This window comes from Rhineura floridana, chromosome 15 (genome assembly GCF_030035675.1).
Source record: "Rhineura floridana isolate rRhiFlo1 chromosome 15, rRhiFlo1.hap2, whole genome shotgun sequence".
Classification (NCBI taxonomy): Eukaryota; Metazoa; Chordata; class Lepidosauria; order Squamata; family Rhineuridae; genus Rhineura; species Rhineura floridana.
Window position 1 is genome coordinate 1,577,305 of NC_084494.1, and position 18,489 is coordinate 1,595,793.

The 18,489-nt window shown below is 46.2% G+C and overlaps 1 protein-coding gene across 1 annotated transcript in view; it reads left to right on the forward strand.

Moving 5' to 3' along the window:
• Positions 1-5,298: 5,298 nt before the first annotated feature.
• Positions 5,299-18,489, forward strand: part of RSPO1 (R-spondin 1) — a 33,241-nt gene continuing 20,050 nt past the window's right edge. The window contains exon 1 of the mRNA XM_061597804.1: positions 5,299-5,745. The gene's annotated coding sequence lies outside the window, so the exon portion shown is untranslated. The remainder of the gene's footprint in view (positions 5,746-18,489) is intronic.

Genomic DNA, 18,489 nt, shown 5'->3' on the forward strand with positions numbered 1-18,489 from the left:
GTGTTCCAATGAACCCTGTGAGCGATGCCTTTGGGAGTCATGTACTCCCAGCAGGCTCACCCATGGCGGTAAGGTCAAGGGAGAGGAACCATACAAAGAATGATCCATTAAAGAAGAGTTATAGCTTCTGCTTAAGTGGATCTTCCACCTAAAATAAATACCAAAGTGTCCAGATGACTTCAAATGGCAATGTGAGATGAGCTAAGCCATCTGGAGCTGATCATAACAGTAGCCAATGGAAGGGAGAAGAGAGCCCAGCTGGGAAACAGGCCAGCTCACCTGCCATTATGGCTCTCCAAATATATACATTTGGAACCCATAAAACATGGGAAGGTTTTAAAGTTTGGACAGAAGCAAAGGTACTGTCACTTCCATGCTTCATCCTGACCTTGAGTCTCACTGCCTGCCGCAAGCACCAAACTGCCCCTTCAGATTGGGCTGGGTTGGAAGTGCAGAACATGTCTAGGGAGAAAGGGTGGGGATGTGGAGAGCACGACCTAACACATTGGGGGAAAGGGAAATGCCTCTGCCAGGCCTAAGGGGGAAGGAGTCCTCTCCACTCGCCCAGTCAAGGTGCCCCAAATCTTAGCTATCCCTCAATGCTAGAAATGAAATGCAAAGACTTTTGCTCCCAGTTGTGGGAGCTGTTGCTACCCATAGGTGAAGGGTGGCACAAGTCCACCTAACCGGCCCCCTCCAAGCAATACCATGCAATGGAGACAAGTGACTTTCAGAAGACAACAAATTGAGGACAAGGGTGAGATCTGAGCATCCAAACAGAGAACCATTTCTTTATTCTCTCTCTCCTCTTCACCCACCGCCCACATTTGCTGCTGCAACATTAATTTCTCCTCCAGTGAACTCCTGCAGGTGTGAGAGCAAAGACACTAAATGTCTTTGCAGAAGCATATGGAAAGCTTGGCCTCTCGCTCAATATCAAAAAAACCAAAGTGCTTCATCAGCAGGTGCAAGCTAGTCCCTCTGTAGCACCATCAATCCAGCTAAATGGAGTGACGCTGGAGAATGTTGATCACTTTTCTTATCTTGGCAGCCATCTCTCTGTAAAGGCCGACATCGACGCCGAAATTCAACATTGTCTGAGCTCTGCGAGTGCCGCATTCTCCCGGATGGATTGGGATATTCGCAGGGAGACCAAAATGCTTATTTACAAAGCCATTATACTACCGACCTTACTGTATGCCTGTGAAACATGGACCATTTATAAACACCATTCCCAACTTCTTGAAAGATTCCACCAATGCTGCCTCCGGAAAATTCTGTAAATTACTTGGGAAGACAGACAGATTAATATTAGCGTACTGGAAGAAGCAAAGACTACCAGTGTCGAAACAATGATCCTTCAACATCAACTTTGCTGGACTGGCCATGTTGTTTGAATGCCTGATCACCGTCTTCCAAAGCAGCTACTTTACTCCCAACTTAAGGATGGAAAACGGCACATCGGTGGGCAGCAAAAGAGGTTTAAAGATGCTCTTAAAAATAATCTAAAAAAATGTAACATGAGCACCGAGAACTGGGAAGTCTTGGCCCATGAGCATCCTAAATGAAGGTCAGCTATTATCAAAGGTGCTATGGACTTTGAAGAAACACGAATACAGAGCGAAAGGGACAAACGAACTAAGCGGAAGGCACGTCAAACAAATCCTCATTGCAACCACCTTCCATCTGGAAACCGATGTCCTCACCGTAGGATTGGCCTCCACAGTCACTTACAGACCCACCGTTAAAGACTTTATTTTGGAAGACAATCTTACTCAGTCACGAGTGTCCACACTACCCCAAACACCCAGAAGTTCAAGACCAGCTAAATCCAGATGGCTGTTCACTAGGGCATTAGTGGGTACGAGAGTCGCTGTTTCCATGTGCACGTTTGTGAGTGTTATCAATTTTATGCCTCCAAAATCTATCCAAATTTCTCCTGGGTAGTTCTTGATGGGATGTATGTGCACTGTGCTTTGTTGTCCCTGCCCACCTGAGGTCCAGTTGTGGGCACACAGGTATTGGTTTAGCTGTGTGGGACACCTTTTAAAAATTATTATTATTGTTGTTGTTGTTATTGAAATACAAGTTTTCTAATATACCAGATTTTCACAAAAGAGCAGTCAAAAGCAATTATTAAAAATGTGTGTGTCACTCCAAGCTAGGAAACCTGAAGCTTATAAACCTGAAGTGGAGATTGCTCCCTTAGGACAATCAGAGCACAGCCCTACCAGATGAAATGTCAAGCCAATTTTTTTTAAGTTTCCCCCCAAATCTCAAAGCCACACTCTTTCATCTCCCACATATCCTTCTAGAATCTATTTGAACCTAGACAGGCTCCAGGAGACATTCCTGAATCTCCTGTTCTCTGTCCAGTTAGCTCTCTGCAACACTCAGCCAATCTCATTCCAAAAGTATTGCTGTGGCAAGGAGGTCCCACCCATCTGTCTCCACCAAGCAAAAAAAGCATGTGATAATAAAGTTGCATTTTACTAGACCTACTGGCCCTTAGCCTCAGTTGTGCAGGTTTCCCCTGCCTTGTGTTGTTAACAATGGCAAACCAACCACTACATATAACATTAGTAAGTCTCCTGCTATAGTAGACCTAGTAGCCAATGCATCTGATCTGAGCATGCTCAGAGCTGTTTGCTTGAAAGCCAACCTGCACAGTAGGAAAGCTCAAATCCTGGCTTATGGGACCACCCTTGTTGTTCCTTTGTGTGAGTGAGCTTTACTGCACACACTTGGTGACATTCAACTAAGTCCTACTTAGAGTAGACCCTTTGAAATGAAGACACCCAAGTTAGTCTTGTCCATTAACTTCAATGAGTCTACTCTGAGTAGGAATTAGTTGAATGCCACCCACTCTAAATCTCTTGTTTGTAAAATAAATGTTCATAGAATCAGAGTTGAAAGGGGCCTATAAGGCCATCAAGTTATGCCTAACAGTTAGGAAGTTTTTCCTGATGTTCAGCTACGTGAGCCCATTGATCGAGAAGAGATCCTGGCCCTCCTCTGTGTGGCAACCTTTCAAGATGAGACCTAACCAGTGTCAAATAGAAGGGAACTAGTAGCTCACACCATCTTGAAACTATACTTCTGTTAATGCAGCCTGGGTGTAGAACTTTGCACTTAGCCCTCTTAAATTTCATTTTGTTGTTATCAGCCCAATGCTGAAACTTCAAGCTGTTCTCAGTTGATCTTCCCAAGCGTTCTGTGGTGCTTTGAAGTCCCAACAGTCATTACTGGATGCCATTGTGACAGCAGGTGATTTGACAGGTGGGTGGCCCTGCCCACCTGTCAAATTTGGCCCATGAGGAGACAAGGATATGGCCCTACAGCTGTGCTATAACCACACTTGGATTTGAAAGAGGCTTTTAAGAAGTCCATTCACATTTCAGATATACCGGATTAAATTCAACTAAGTCTTACTCAGGGTAGACCCATTTCAATGAATGAACCTAAGTTAGTCATGTCTGTTAACTTCAGGGCTACTAGCATCAAATACCACTCTTGGTGTTTTGTCCCACTTTTGCTGGGCTGTAGCACAGGAGCACCCCTCCAGGAGGCAGCAATGCAATGCCGTTGGGGAAGTTTCATCGCAGAATAGCAGCTAAAGCAGAATGCTGTGCGGATGGTCCAGTATAAATCCACCACTAATGTGGATTGTATTGTATCAATGGCATGTTGCAGGATATACCTTCAAAAAAACACCAGTATGGAGAGGCCCTTGGCAGTGCTCTACCCAATCTTGTGGATTAATATGTTACGTCAGCCATTTATTATGGGAAGAACCTCCCTATTTGAGAAAGGAGATGTGTTCCTGCATTTGGGAGTCCTTCAGCCCTGATGGCCCTCGATGTGCCAGGCAAAGCACATTTTCATCATCCTCTCTGTGGTGGGATGGAACGATGGAACTGTCCTGGCTCTACTTAGCTTTTGTATCTGATGGACTCATGAGCTGCTGTGTAGCTCCAGCTCAGGGCTAACGTGGTCCTGAGCAACAGCTTGAGCGGCACTGGGAATAAGCATTGGAGGAAAACGGAAGCCCCAGGATGAGGATTTTTAGACCATACTCAACGAGTGCCGAGGGCATATTCATGTCTCCTAGGCTGGCTGCAGGGATAGGAGCCATTCATCCACTGAGCTGATGTTTTAGAACCATGTTCTTTACATTAGTGTCATCTGTATATTCAGGTAAACTGAATCATAGAGAACTATTTCCAATGCAGAGTTCTCTGCTGACTGGAATTAGACTGGCTTGATTGGGGGTTTTTACTACAGCTCAGCAGCTAATAGGGATAGGAGAAAAATCTGATTCAGCATTTAAAGCTGAATCTATTAAATTCGCACGTTCTAAAACAATATGAAAACCAAAACTCAGCCATCCTTTGAAACTTGCACTTATCCGGATTTTGCAATGCAGTTCTTCAAACAGGCAATGTTTACAAAAATGCATATATTAGAGGAAAGTGTGCATAACATGAATACTTCAGTGAAAATAACATGCAAAAGTGCATTATATTAGGAGAAATTGCTTGAAAATGTGTACATCAGTCAAAATTGCATACAAAAATGTGATTATAAGGAGAAATTCACACCAAAATATTGAGGAATTTTCCCGAGGATTTTTTTAAAAAATTGCAAATTGCTGCAGAAATGTGGAGAACTGAGATTAAGTTTGGAGAAATGAGAGACTGAGAGGACCAACCCTGAGAGATTCATCCCTAGCAGCAAAAGGGCCATTATAAGTGACACATAAACGAATGAGCACAGGAGAAATGGCGACCTGATTGTGCCTGAATCAAACCTGGGACTACAGCCTCTGGCTGCATGAGGCCCCCCCTGCAGAGTCCGTGTCCATCTTCCAGGACACTTTCCCGTTAGAAACTGCCAGACTCAGAGCCGTCTTGCTGTCAAGTGGATAGGAAGCGGCTTTTAATGTGTGAGATGTTTATTAACAGATGTGAGAGTTGACCATACATGACTCCCTGAGCTGGCTACTACTGACATGGCACCATCATCCATGACTTCAGCCAGCTCTTTTGAAGGAAGCCAGCTCCAGAAGGGGCTCTTTGTCCCATCTTCCACCCCCACCCCCACCCCCATGGTGATATGCTCAGCTCCTGCTGGCTCTATGCAGAACTTTGCATGCTCCAGTCCAGGTTTTGCAACAGTCGCAATATTTTGGCAGGATATTGTCTTAGGAGGAGGTGGTACAAGTGGGGTGGGATTCCCTCCTGCTGCAGTTTGCACTCGATGCCTTTGTAAATCTGGATGCTGACATTTGGAGGCACGGGAACAGTGACACGGGGAAGCCATCTGGAGGAACAGGGGCTGGAGTCTCCTGCACCAAACCAGGAACTTCTTCATGTGCAAATTGCTCAGATATGATCACATTCTTTTTTTGGCTCAGCATATCCAGAGAGCAGCGTGGGCTAATGGAATACAAACGAGCCCAGGCAGTATTTGTGAGCAGTAATCCAGCTCCCTGGAGACTAGATCACTTCCCTCTGCAAAATCTGGAAAACTATTAAGCGCCTGACTTTGGAAGAAGAAAGGATTTTAAAAAACTAAACTGAACTAAACGGAAGATACAAAAACTAGCAGAGGAAAAAAACGTGTGCCGGGTAACTTTTTCTGGTGGAGCAGTCGGAGTGGATGATTGTGATGAGTGCGGAAACTGGAATCTAACCAGCACAGCAGAGTTTCTTCAGGCAACAGTAAGCAACTGACAGCTCAGAGGTAAGACTTTTGCCATGCACCCTTGTTTGGAGGGGCTGCTGCAAGGAGGGTTGCTGACCTGGTGTGCATGCCAGAGTGCTTTAGAGAAGCAGCACGCCTTGTACAACATGGGCCACACTTTGGGGCAGAGCTGGGAAGCCACTGTAGAGCACAACCTGGAGGGCTTCTATGATCAAACCAGGAAAGGGATCTTCCTGGCCTGATTCTGGATCAGTGTTGGGAAATGTTGATAATGTTCCTAGGGAACCTTCTATGGACAACTCTGAATACCTCTCGGGAAGGGGGGAGGGAGTTTGGCTTCTTCATTATAGTTCTACCTGACCAGTCCCTTTTAAAGACATTTAGTACGAACCCTTCTACATGACACCCAATGAATGTTTCAGGAAGGAAACCAAGTGAACAACGGTGGTGGTGGCTGCAGTGATTATGTCTTGCATTTTATCTAATTAAATCCTCTGCATTGATCCCCAAAGCCTGGGCTGACATTCTAGAAAGGTCTTTTGAACTTCCCCAAACTGAGGAATAAAGGCTGCTATCCTAAGCAGGCTTACATGGGAGTAAGTCCTACCAAACACAATGGGAGTTACTTCTCAATTAACTCATGTACAGTCACACTGAAAGGGCTGTCATCAAGGTCTAGAGCAGCCTTTCCCAAACTTTGGGCCCCCAGATGTTGCTGGACTACAACTCCCATCAACCCCAGCCAGCATGGCCAATGGTCAGGAATTCTGGGAACTCTATTCCAGCAACATCTGGGTACTCAAAAGTTGGGAAAGGCTGGTCTAGAGGTACACAACAGTTTTTAAGTGTTTAAAATGGTTGATAGAGCCATTGTTGCCCATGGTGTACACACACACACACACACACACATACACCTTGCTTCATTGCAGTCTCTGATTAAGTCTGCCATGCTATTGGCTCTGCAATTCTAGCAAGATAAGTATGTACCCAATGGCTCTATCACACCACCTGCAACTATCTTAGACTGGAGAAGCGCCATTGTTTTGAGAGTTGCATGCAAGATGATATAAGACAAGTAGCAACATGTCCCCAAGGCATCTCTGGTTGAAGAGATTTTGTAGAAGTACAGTGGTTGAGATAACCATGTCATGGTCAGTGTCGATGCCTCTCAGACCCTCAAAGATACAATCCTCTTGCCTGGATCTGTTTGGCAGCAGTTAAGGTTTCCCTCCCAGTCACTATGTGGCTACATGAATAGCTGGCCTCCTGCAAGACCTCCTAGACTTTAGGACCACGATGAAGGAAAGCGGCCGCTGTTGTCTGGCTCCAAGGCCCTGAGGGCAGATCCAGCATCTCTCCTGTTGGGTAACGAGTAAGGACAGAATCCAGCCTTGCAGCAAGATCTTCCACACCCAAAAGAACCGCACCTTGGTTTCTGGGGGCGTCTGGTGAAATACCAGCAGGAAGCATGTGCAGTTCCACAGGGATTCTCCTTCTGCCGGGAGTGAGGCAGGTCTGGCTCTGGGGTTGAGGTTCCAGGGCAGGGGCCAAGGGAACAGGGAACCCCAAACAAGGAGAAAAACAAATGCCAAGGAGGACTGCAGAAAGTGGATGTAGTAGGCAAGGAAAACGAGTAGTTCTTTGGTTTTGTTCTGTTCTGTAAGCAATGCCTCCCTGAGAAACAAGGGGAAGCTTTAAAATGTGGGCATAATTGTATTAGTTAAAGGAGGCAAGTTTATCAATAGCCCATTTCCTTCCCTTGCTGACCCCTTGACACATCCTTCCTCTCAGGACTCTCACCCAAACAAGGTCAAGCACCACAAAGGGAGCCCCACAAGTGCACTGAACTGTAAATCCTCAACCAGTGAGAACATCCACAGGCCAACACTAGCTGACTTCACCATCTTGAAGTAACATTGTGAACTTGGTAGCAAAAGTCAAGGTCACTGACTGCTCACCATCTATCCAAAAGACTTTTTCAAAGCACAGTGACCCAGGATGTGGTGTGACTCACAATCAGTGCAGGACCGGTTCAGCCCATGCAAATGTACTGACCCTGTGTGTATCAGCCTGGAACTGAACTGTCCATGCGTCAACAATTGAGCAGATTGGGCAGCTGTCTCTCTCCTGTGAGCATTCGGTTAGGGTCCTTTTGTGTCACCTGTTGTCGTTGAAACTGCACTGGGAACTTTTGTGTCATACCTGCAGCTTGGATTTTCATTGTGTTGTCCTTTAATGTCTAGAGTGGAGAGAGCCAAGGCATTGTGTGAGTCACTCGCAGGAGGGGTTGGGACCTGCTGCTGAGTTCTCAGTCCCCTCCCACTTTTGCAATCTAATATTATGGGACTGGAAAGGGGCTGCCGTGGGGCACCTGGTGATGGGCTTCAGAAAGGCTTCAAGGTGTTGTTCTTGCCATTACTGCCATGCCAAGAATATGGTGGCTCCATTTCCTTTGGCTACTGTACAACACTGCTCACTTGGTTAGCTTGCTCTTCTACTGTGCTTCCCAAGGGAAGGGCACGGCTATGCACAGGCAGAAGTGCAGGTGAGGCAGCAGAGCCTGGGAAGGTAAGCCACTCAAGGCCATCCACTGGAGGTTTGGGGCAGCCGGGTGTTTCCTCATCAGTCATCCACAAAGCCTTGCTCTTTCCAAACCAGCTCTCTTGTGTATCTGGAACTACAGCCTAGTTCCTTAAAACGCAGGGAGATTGTTTTGTCTGGGTGCAGTTTGAAACATTCATTTGAAACAATCTGCACACGGCTGTACATATCTTTATTGGAATACACCCACTGCAGATGTCAGACCTTTTAGGACCGCAATGCCTTTCATTGGACATACCTCAGAGTAGCAACGGGCTGATAGACCCAACAGTTTTGAAGTCGGTGTGAAGCTGGCTTAAAGGGAAAAATGGATCACAACACAGAGGTGGAGATGCAGTGATACCAGTATTGCTGCACGTGTGTCCATAGCCTGACATGAGACTACCTTAGACAAGTAGCCGAGGAGAGGCTGCAGGTCAGCAGAGCCAATGTGAGTGCATAGAAGGACACAGGCTTCAACTAGATGGGCACAGTCTCTGTTGTCTTCAGAGGTTTCCCTGCCTTTCAGTTCATATTTCAGGATCAGAGAGCTCCTGTCAAAATGAAATGTTGACCTTCGGGTTGGGAAAGGCAACAGAGCCCGCCTCTTTTTATGGCTTGGAGGGTGAGCAAAACAAAGTGCATTTGCAGTATCACATGTGGCTGGAGCAGCCCACCCCCGACCACCACCCTGATTTTCCTCTGGCTTCAGTGGTCTCAGGTCCCCTAGGAGGTGACACTGTCCGGTGACTGTCTCTCCCTGCTCAGCGTGCAAAGCAGGTTCCTTACCCAGAGACAGCAGGCAGGGAGGGATGGGCCAGCGGAGTGGGAAAGGGCCAGTCAGAATGCCACTGCCAGGGAATGGCCCTGTGAGGGCTTGGCTTTCCACAAAAGTATGGGGGAGAGGTACAGAGGGCTAAAAGCTCTGTTTCTTCCTCTTGTGTTAATAATAATAATAAATTTAATTTATGTGTCGCCTATCTGGCCAGTGGCCACTCTAGGCGACGTACATACAATAAATATAGCAAAATACAATACAAAAAATACAGTGTAATAGTATAGATTATAAAACAAACAATACATAATGGGAGGCATGTAAACAAAAAACATTAAGCCTCCCCAGAAATCCCAAAAGCCTGTTGAAAGAGCCAGGTCTTTAAGGCCTTGCGGAACATATTCAGGGAAGAGATGTGCCGAAGATCTTGTGGGAGGGAGTTCCAGAGGGTGGGGGCCGCCACTGAAAAGGCCCTCTCTCTAGTACCCGCCAATCTAGCTGCTTTGGTTGGCGGGACTGAGAGAAGGCCTTGTGTGGCCGATCTTGTTAGGCGGCATGATTGGTGGCGTTGTAGGCGCTCCTTTAGATAAACTGGGCCGAGACCGTATAGGGATTTAAAGGTTAATACCAACACCTTGAATTGGGCCCGGAAAACAGCTGGAAGCCAGTGTAGATCGAACAACACTGGCGTGATGTGGTCCCGGCGACGACTGTTTGTGAGAAGTCGAGCCGCCGCATTTTGTATAAGTTGTAGTTTCCAGACCGTTTTCAAGGGTAACCCCACGTAGAGCGCATTACAGTAATCTAATCGAGAGGTGACCAGGGCATGCACTACCAGTGGGAGCTGATGAACAGGAAGGTAGGGTTGCAGCCCACGTACAAGGTGTAGTTGATACCAAGCTGCCTGGCTCACAGCTGAAATCTGAGCCTCCATGGACAGCTTGGAATCAAGTACAACCCCGAGGCTGCGGACCTGGTCCTTTAGGGGTAAACTCACCCCATTGAACTTCAGGTCAACAGTTCCCAACCTTCTCTTGTCCCCCACGAGCAGTACCTCGGTCTTGTCGGGGTTCAGTTTCAGCCTATTTCTTCCCATCCATCCACTCACGGATTCCAGGCACTTGGACACGGTCTCCACAGCCAACTCTGGCGAAGATCTAAACGAGAGATAGCGCTGAGTGTCATCCGCATATTGGTGACACTGCACCATCCATACTTACAAACTGCTAGGGCCGTCTATACTCCCACCTTCATTTTCAGAGGAGGTGCCATGGCTCAAGTAAGCCTTCAAGCTACACCTTTTGCCAGGGTATTTCCCCCCAAAAAAATATCCAGGTGTGGCGGAGATGGTTACTCAGCAGTGAGGGAAATGCATTCTTCAAGTGCTCAAATGCATCATCTACTTTGTTACCATTTCCCCTGTAGCAGGGCTCAAAAGAGGTCCCAGGGCTGGAGCCTGCCATCTTCAGCATCATTCACCAGAGAGTGTGTGAGGTTGCCTCAGGGCTGACAACGAGGCCCAGCTATATTGGCACACCCCACCTTCACCCTCATGTCTTGTCTCCTTTACAGGCACACTGGCACCAGTGGTGGGCACTGCACTTCACCGTACGCTGCTAGGAAAGGGTCTCAAGGCCACTTGCAAGCAAGCAGCCGTTTGAGCTGTTATGTAACTCCACTATGGCTGCTTTCACACTGTGCTTTACTCTGTTATTCTAATGATTTCTTACCTGGTAATTTGCATATTTTATTTGATCTTTCACACAACGTAAAAGCCAGTTCCAGAAATCTAGCAGAATATAGTGGAAGTTTAGCACTCAGAAAAATCAATTTGCAAACTTGGGAACTCGGAAAATCATGTGGTTTTTGCCTTAGTGGCAGCCGCTCACGCATCCCAGCCTGCAATGCATTCCTGTCCATTTTTAAATTTATTTATTTTTGCCTAATGAAAATTGTATTGCCATTCTGACATAGAGGTGTGGGTAGCCACTTCCCCTTCCTCCTTTTCCCACACACCCCATGTGTCCAGCACCCCACAAAAATGTCAGATGCTAAAAGCAGAGGGGTTGCATGGCAACGGGATGGGATCCTAGACCTCGTACACATATGGATTGAGGAAAAAATTCAGCTTCAGTTGAAGAGCAGTCGCAAAAATATTGATATATTTGAAGACATTTCAAAAGGAATGATAAAAAGGGGCCAGAATGGGTCTGCTCATGACTGCAAACTCACATGGTGAATTATAGTGGAACTACATGTGTAGGGCGTATGGTGAGGGTGTTTGTTGCAGCAGTGTGAAAGACATGTGTGTGAAATGCCAGAATATCAGCCGAAAAAGCCATGGCTCCTTAACACAACAGATACTGCAGTGTGAAAGGAATGATAGAAATTGGGGCAGAAGTGCTACCATTTTAATCTGCAAAACGGACGCAATAAACACCATGTGTGAAAGCAGCCTGTGTATAACATTCCAACCATGAATCTTTCTGACGGACCCCGTCATCTCTCTTAGGGGGAAAGAACAGCAAAGTAGAGATCGCTGGATGTAAACAAGGGATGAATCACCATGTGAAGCCAGCGTAGTCCTTCTTTAGCTTGCAAGAATTTATTAAAATCTCTATTTATGAAAGAGATTTATTTACTGATGCTGAGGACAGCGTTGTTTTGGCAGGAAGTTCACTGTCTGCACCAAATCAGCTTTCTAAGCAATGAGGTCTGTAAGAGACGAGTGCCTCATTTCTGGGGCCAAATGGAAACTAAGGGGAGTAGGAGCAAGCATCAGCCCACCAGGCAGCTGGAAGGCAGGTCAGGCTTCCATCACCGCTGACGTGCCATGTGATGTTAGGCATTGCAGTGCTCAACCCCCGCCCAGTTGCTTCTGAAAAGGCTGTGGGACAAGGTGTCCTAAACCTGCTTTTATTGATGCCACTTAAGTAAATTCTGAGGTGTCACAACCCATCCCAAGAAGCGTGACTCTGTGAGCATCTCCCATGGATGGGAAGGGGAAAAGTCAGAGGTCTGGAGGGCCAGCCTGACACATAGATGAACAAGTCTTCAGCTGGCACATGTGCTTGCATTAGGGTGGCAGAGCTGTTGGCTCTCTCTTGCACTCTTCCTTGTTCCAAGGTTGGCTCGCCTGCTGTTTTCTCTCTTAACAGGCTGACCTGCTGGCCTGTTCATTCAGACCAGCTGTTATTGGGAGGACCCATTGCCACCTGGTGCTGTGCCATCCATGCCCATCTGGGCTGTCAGGCTTTGGATTCTCTACCACAACATGAAACGTGGTGGCAACCTCCTCCAGGTTCAAAGGCAGGATTACTGAGGGGAAGAGGCTTTCCTCCTCACGTCTTGCTTGTTGGCTTCCCTGTGGGAAACAAGGCAGACCTTTAGTTTGATCCAGCAGAGCTCTTCCAATGGTCAGGGAGGGAGGACAAAAAGGCTCCACCAGGTGCCTCCTCATGCCCCCCCTTCTGCCCCACTCTATTAAGCAAACAGGTTGCCACTTAGAAGAGTGCTTCAGCCAGGAGTGTTGGGTGCGTGGATGAAATCACTTAAGTCCTTGAGGTCGCCGGGCATCTAGCAAAAGGATTTCACTTGGCCATGGATAGCCAGCCTGCCTGGATGGGGTAGAAATATATGCTTTCTGGGTTCCAACCCCAATAAAAAGCCAGCAACAAAAGTGAAAATGAGCACTGAAACTTTACAATTTCTGGATACTATTTGCCTTATCAAATCTTGTTGAATCTTAAGGTTCATATGGCTCCTTGAAGTGCTTCTTGATTTGTTTATGTTGCAAATTTATACACACTTACCTGGGAGTAAGCCCAACTGAACATAATGGGAATCACATCTGAGTAAACCTGCATAGGATCCCACTGTTGGTTTCTTTTGCACTATTTTCTCACGTGACCTGGCCACCGTATGGAGACGCGTCAATCATTTCCGTTATCGAGGGCTTCTGGGCCTGTCTCCAGGCACATCTCAAGCAGGAGGTAGCGGTGCTCTGCTCCTGCCCCCTTTGGCACATGCTGCTTCTGCATCCAACATGCCCTTGCATCCCATTTGGGCAGCCCATTTTATTTTTGGTTTTTCAAGCACCTTACATATTTTTCTGTTCAAAGACCTGATCTGCATTTTTTTCTAAATATTTTTTAAATGGCTGTGTTTCGGTTCTCATATTGTTTTGGAAAGTGCAAATTTGATGAATTCTGCTTTAAATGTGAACTGAATTGAATTTCTCCCTCATCCCTGCACAAAGGCCAGCCAATCAGCACTGTGCAAATCTGCTGAGAAACAGAACAATAGGTTTCCCCTGAACTCAATGACTTTGCATGTTGGAAGATTTGGAACAGACAAAAGAAAGTCCTTCACACATTGCACAGTTAAAATATGGAATTTGCTCCTGCAGGAAATAGCAATGGCTACTAACTTTTAAAGTGAGTTAGACAAATTAGTGGATGAGGATAAGGCTTCCAATGGCTACTAGTCATGATGGTTATTTATTACCTCCAGTATCAGAAGCAAAATGCATCTAAACATAGAAATACAATAAAGTAACAACATCAACTGCTGCCTTCATGACCTGGGAGAATGCCCTCATGTCCTGGCTGTGGGCTTCCCACTGGGGCATCTGGTTGGCTACTGTGAGAATGGGATGCTGGCCCAAATGGGGCTCCTTTGGTTTGATCCAACAGCCAGGCTCATCTTATGATGGTATGGGTGCTTCTCTGCCCTGATGAGTGCATGTCCACAGAAGTCTCAGGAGTCAAATTGTTGATATTTGTATGGACTCTTAAGCTTTTTTGATGAAGGGCCATGGAAATTATGCTCAAACATAAAGAATCTGGAAAAGTGTGCTTCAGAATTATGGCGATTTCTAAGCTGGAAGGAGAGCTGAGCTCTGACTTTCACTGTTGAATTCTGGACACAGAGTGGGAGGACAGAACTCTTGGCTTGTCAGGGCAGGAGAAGAGTTCACACTTGGCGCCAGACACACTGCTGACACTTGTCACTTTCAGCTCTGGAGACGCTGTCCTCTGAAGGCAGGCCTACGCCTTGCATGGGGCTGCACATACCAGATCGCAAAGCTCAGCTCTGTGCCAGGCCAACGAACAGCAGTTCTCCCTGAACAGGGCAGTTCTCTCTTCCTCCCCGCTGCTCTCCATGCTTCATGATGTGGAGATGTATATGGCCCTAAGACTGCCTTTCCGTGCCTGCAGTGTGCTGTCTACCACAGTAGCTTTGTTTCCACCACATTCTGCCCTCTTGTGGAGTTGGGTTGTTCATGGCCCTGGGGAGCACAGGAGATGCTGTCCTCAGAGTTGACTCTGCAATTACCATCATCTCAGCAATGCTCAGCTCTGCCTTTGACCTCCGCATCAAACATGGAGAGAGATAAGCCCACCAGTTCCATCTCTTATTTCTTTAATGATGGAGCAGGAAATCTAAGAGAATCCATGGAGCAACACAGAAGGGGATTTGAGTTCAGGAAGGACTCTCACGCTATCTGCACAGGTAGGAGCAGAAAGCACAAAAAACAGGCAAATAGACCTGGAGTGGGTGAACCCAACAGAGTCATGACAAAGCAACTTCTGCAGAGAGCCGGTATTTCCCACAAACACAAAAACTAAAAAATAATAATTTTAAAATGCACTCACCATTATTGGCTTCAAGGTGGCTTACAAATGTGTGTGGGTGCTTTAAAAATATTTCTTTATTCATAAATTAACAATAAGCTACATTTTCCATAAGTAGCATCGTACAGAAGTTGTACAAATCCATTATCATGAGAATATATTACACCTTATAACTTAGTACTGCATATATAGTAACAAAATAGTATAAAGTGATCAACAGGAATCAAGATAATATAAAAAAAAACTTGTCACAGAAGTGTTTAATGCACCCAGTTAAATTCTCCATGATACAGGGTAAAGATGAGGGATTGGTCCATGGATAGGCTTCAGGGAGTTTGAAGAAAAAAACAAAAAATACAATACAATAAAATACATTTTACACAAAATGCTGTGTTTATGTGCATTTTTCCAAAAAGGGGATCCATAGCTTTCATCAGATTGTCAGAGGTGTCCATGACCTAAAAAAGGTTAAGAGCCGCTGCCCTAGGTTACCCAGAAAGGAAAGAAAATACAAGAAAGGGGTAGGAGAAAAAAAAGACTTAAAGGAAAGGAAAAAGAGGGCTGCTAGAATTACCTTACTTAAATTGCCCCTAGCATGACAACACATTGTCCTATTACCAACATGTTTTGAATCAGGAACTTTCCATTTTCCAGCTTAGACTCATATAATCATAGAGTTAGAAGGGGCCTCTAAACATACTCGACAGATGGCTGTCCAGCTGCCTCTTGAATGCCTCCAGTGTCGGACAGCCCACTACCTCTCTAGGTCATTGGTTCCATTGTCGTATGGCTCTAACAGTTAGAAAGTTTTTCCTGATGTCCAGTCGAAATCTGGCTTCCTGCTACTTGAGCCCATTATTCCATGTCCTGCACTCTGGGACGATTGAGAAGAGATCCTGGCCCTCCTCTGTGTGGCAACCTTTCATGTACTTGAAGAGCACTATACTATCTCTCCTCAGTCTTCTCAAGGCTATATAGCCCTATATAGCTTGGGACCAGAATACCTGAAAGATTGTCTTACCCCTTATATACCCAGTCGATCACTGCGCTCTGCAGGTGAGGGCCTCCTGCAGATACCATCTTATCAGGAGGTCCGTTCCGCACAACATAGGAAACGGACCTTTAGTGTGGCAGCACCTACCCTGTGGAATTCCCTCCCTTTGACTATTAGGCAGGCTCCATCTCTGTTATCTTTTTGGCACCTTTTGAAGACTTTCCTCTTTCAACAAGCGTTTTAAGTAGAGACCTATCCCAGTCTGTGTTTGTGTTGAAATTGCTTTTTAAGATTTTTTAAAGCTTTTTTTAAAAAAGTTTTTAATAATATTTTGTTTTAACATGTTTTTAAGAATGTTTTGTTTTAATATATTTTAAAGTCTGTTTTTATGATGTTTTATAGTGTTTTTAGTGTTTTGTTTGCTGCCCCGGGGTCCTCCTGGGAGGAAAGGGGGATATAAATGTAATAAATAAATATCAAATAAATAAATAATAAGGTTAAGCATGCCCAGTTCTTTTGGTCTCTCTTCATAGTATATCTTTCCCATGTACATCTTCTTTCCTCCAACAGACTTTCTTGCCCGACTGGAGGGTCTGTCCTCTGGTGTTACCCTTTAGTGATGTTTCAACCAAGAGTGGAGTGGCCACATGGGTTGCCAGCGTGGCAATGACAATGGCAGTCAACCTCCTCTCCCAGTGCTGCCCCTTTGCCTGAATGTCTCTATTTCCTGTTCTCCCTGGAGGTGAAAACAGTAAAAGATCATCCCATGGGCAATTCCTGGGGGGCGGGGGCTGGCTGCAAGCCACCCCTTCCCAATTTACAGCACCAGGAAGCAGGAAGGGCTTGTCATGGCACCCTTTAGCTGGAAAGGACGGTGTGGAGCCAGAGGAAACTTCCCCCTGCTGGCGGATATGAACCCGCTTGTCTGCATTGAGTTTTTGGATGCAGCACCATGACGGATGCAGCAACTCCCCGGGTGGGTGACGCTGACTGCACGCCAGACAAGCCCTCCAAACTTTCCAAATGAATAGATAGCAAGCTCTCTGGCATGTGAAGTAAAAATAGGGTGCTCAAGGTGCTGCGCAGAGGAAGAGGGTGTCTGCCAGTTGGCAGGGCACTCCTGTGACTCACCAGCAAAAGCCAACTGGGAGGGGGAAAGAGGGTCGGTACTTTCATAGACCTTGCAACAAATAAAGGCCTAGATGATGGAGAGATTCCCTCTGCAAAGAGTGTTGTGTTGTATGAGTATTTCTTTGGGTCAGGGCTGGCTCTAGAGGGTGGCCAAGCTGACACTCCCAAGGCCAGGAAATGAACTACAATTTACCCCAACAGCTCCACCATTCTCACTCAGCATGCAACAGGCAAGAAAGTTGGATGCAGCATGAACAAATCCTCACTTTGCAGATTTGGTTACGCCAATGAGAGTTCCCACAGACCCCCCCCCCCAAATCCTGGATCCAGCACTGGTTTAGGTGCAAGATAGATTATTTATTTCAAATATATATATCTAAGGCAGCTTTCATAAAAATTGGAACTGTGCACCGTGTTCAGCAGGAACCTGAACCATATTGGGCCAATTTGGGCAGATTTGGGGGGATCTGGGCTTGGGCCAAGACGCGTTGAGAGAGCCCCAGATTAGGTTGGGCTGGCCAGAGTAATCTGGAGCTGTTGGGGGCCGGGGTATCTGATGGGAAGGCTGCAGACCCCAGCAGGATGCTCCTTTGCTAGCATCTTCCCCACAGGATTGACTTGTCTGCTCCCCAGCTAGCAAGTGGAGGGTTCAGTCCTGCTGGGTGCACCTCCACAAGGGCCTTCCCCACTAGATCCAGGTTGGGTGCTCCCCCAGTTGGTGGCAATCCAGGGGCCCAGATCAGGTTGGTGAGGCTGTGCACAGCCCTAATAGAAGAACAAACAGAAAATATCAACTACCACTCCCTAAACATCCATATTCAAAAAACAAAAGCAGCACTTTACAGCAAACATAATAAAAAAGACTAACCATAATTAGAGACCTTAGTAATTGAAATAGTTTTTCCCTGGTGCGTAAAGGATATTATTGAAACAGAAAAAGCGTCACCCCTTACATTCCATGCAAAAACAAACTAGAAGCTTGCAAAGATGTTTCAACACTGGCAGAATATGACCAACATGGCCAGCATATGTTAATAACCTAGACCAGCTGCTGTTTCCATACTCTTTTCATAGGCTTCCCTACAAAACATGCACTCTAGTTTGGGTTTACTAAAGTATGGAGAACTGTAGCTCTCTTGCTTTTTTCAATGTTTCTTCCAGAAGAGTTCTCAGCTAGGAGACCAAATGAAATTAGTAAAAGGCACTTTAAGCCACAGATGTGACCTGAGCATCCCAGGCTACGGTTTGAAGGTACATGAGGCCAGCAACCTGCTGAAGCTAAGCAGGGTCAGGTCTGGTCAGTGCCTGGATGGGAGACCACCTGGGAACCATATGTAAGCTGCCTTGGGTTTCAATCATGAAAAGAAATGTGGGGTATAAATGTAATAATAATAATAATAATAATAATAATAATACACAAATAAACACTGACCAGGTTTTCATAGGTGAACCAGCAATGTCAGCAGGAAATTCCCAAAGGGATTTTGGGAAAACAACTCTGGAGGAGACTCTCTGAGTCCAAACCTCACCAGGTAGTGACAAAGGGTATGGTGACAGCTGCCCCTAACATGGTCCACCAGTTTCCCACCCAAGCGGCCCGCCCCGTGGATCCACCTGCCACATGCTGGAAGAGTCCCTAGGTCGCCATGGCAGCCATGAAATCCTGC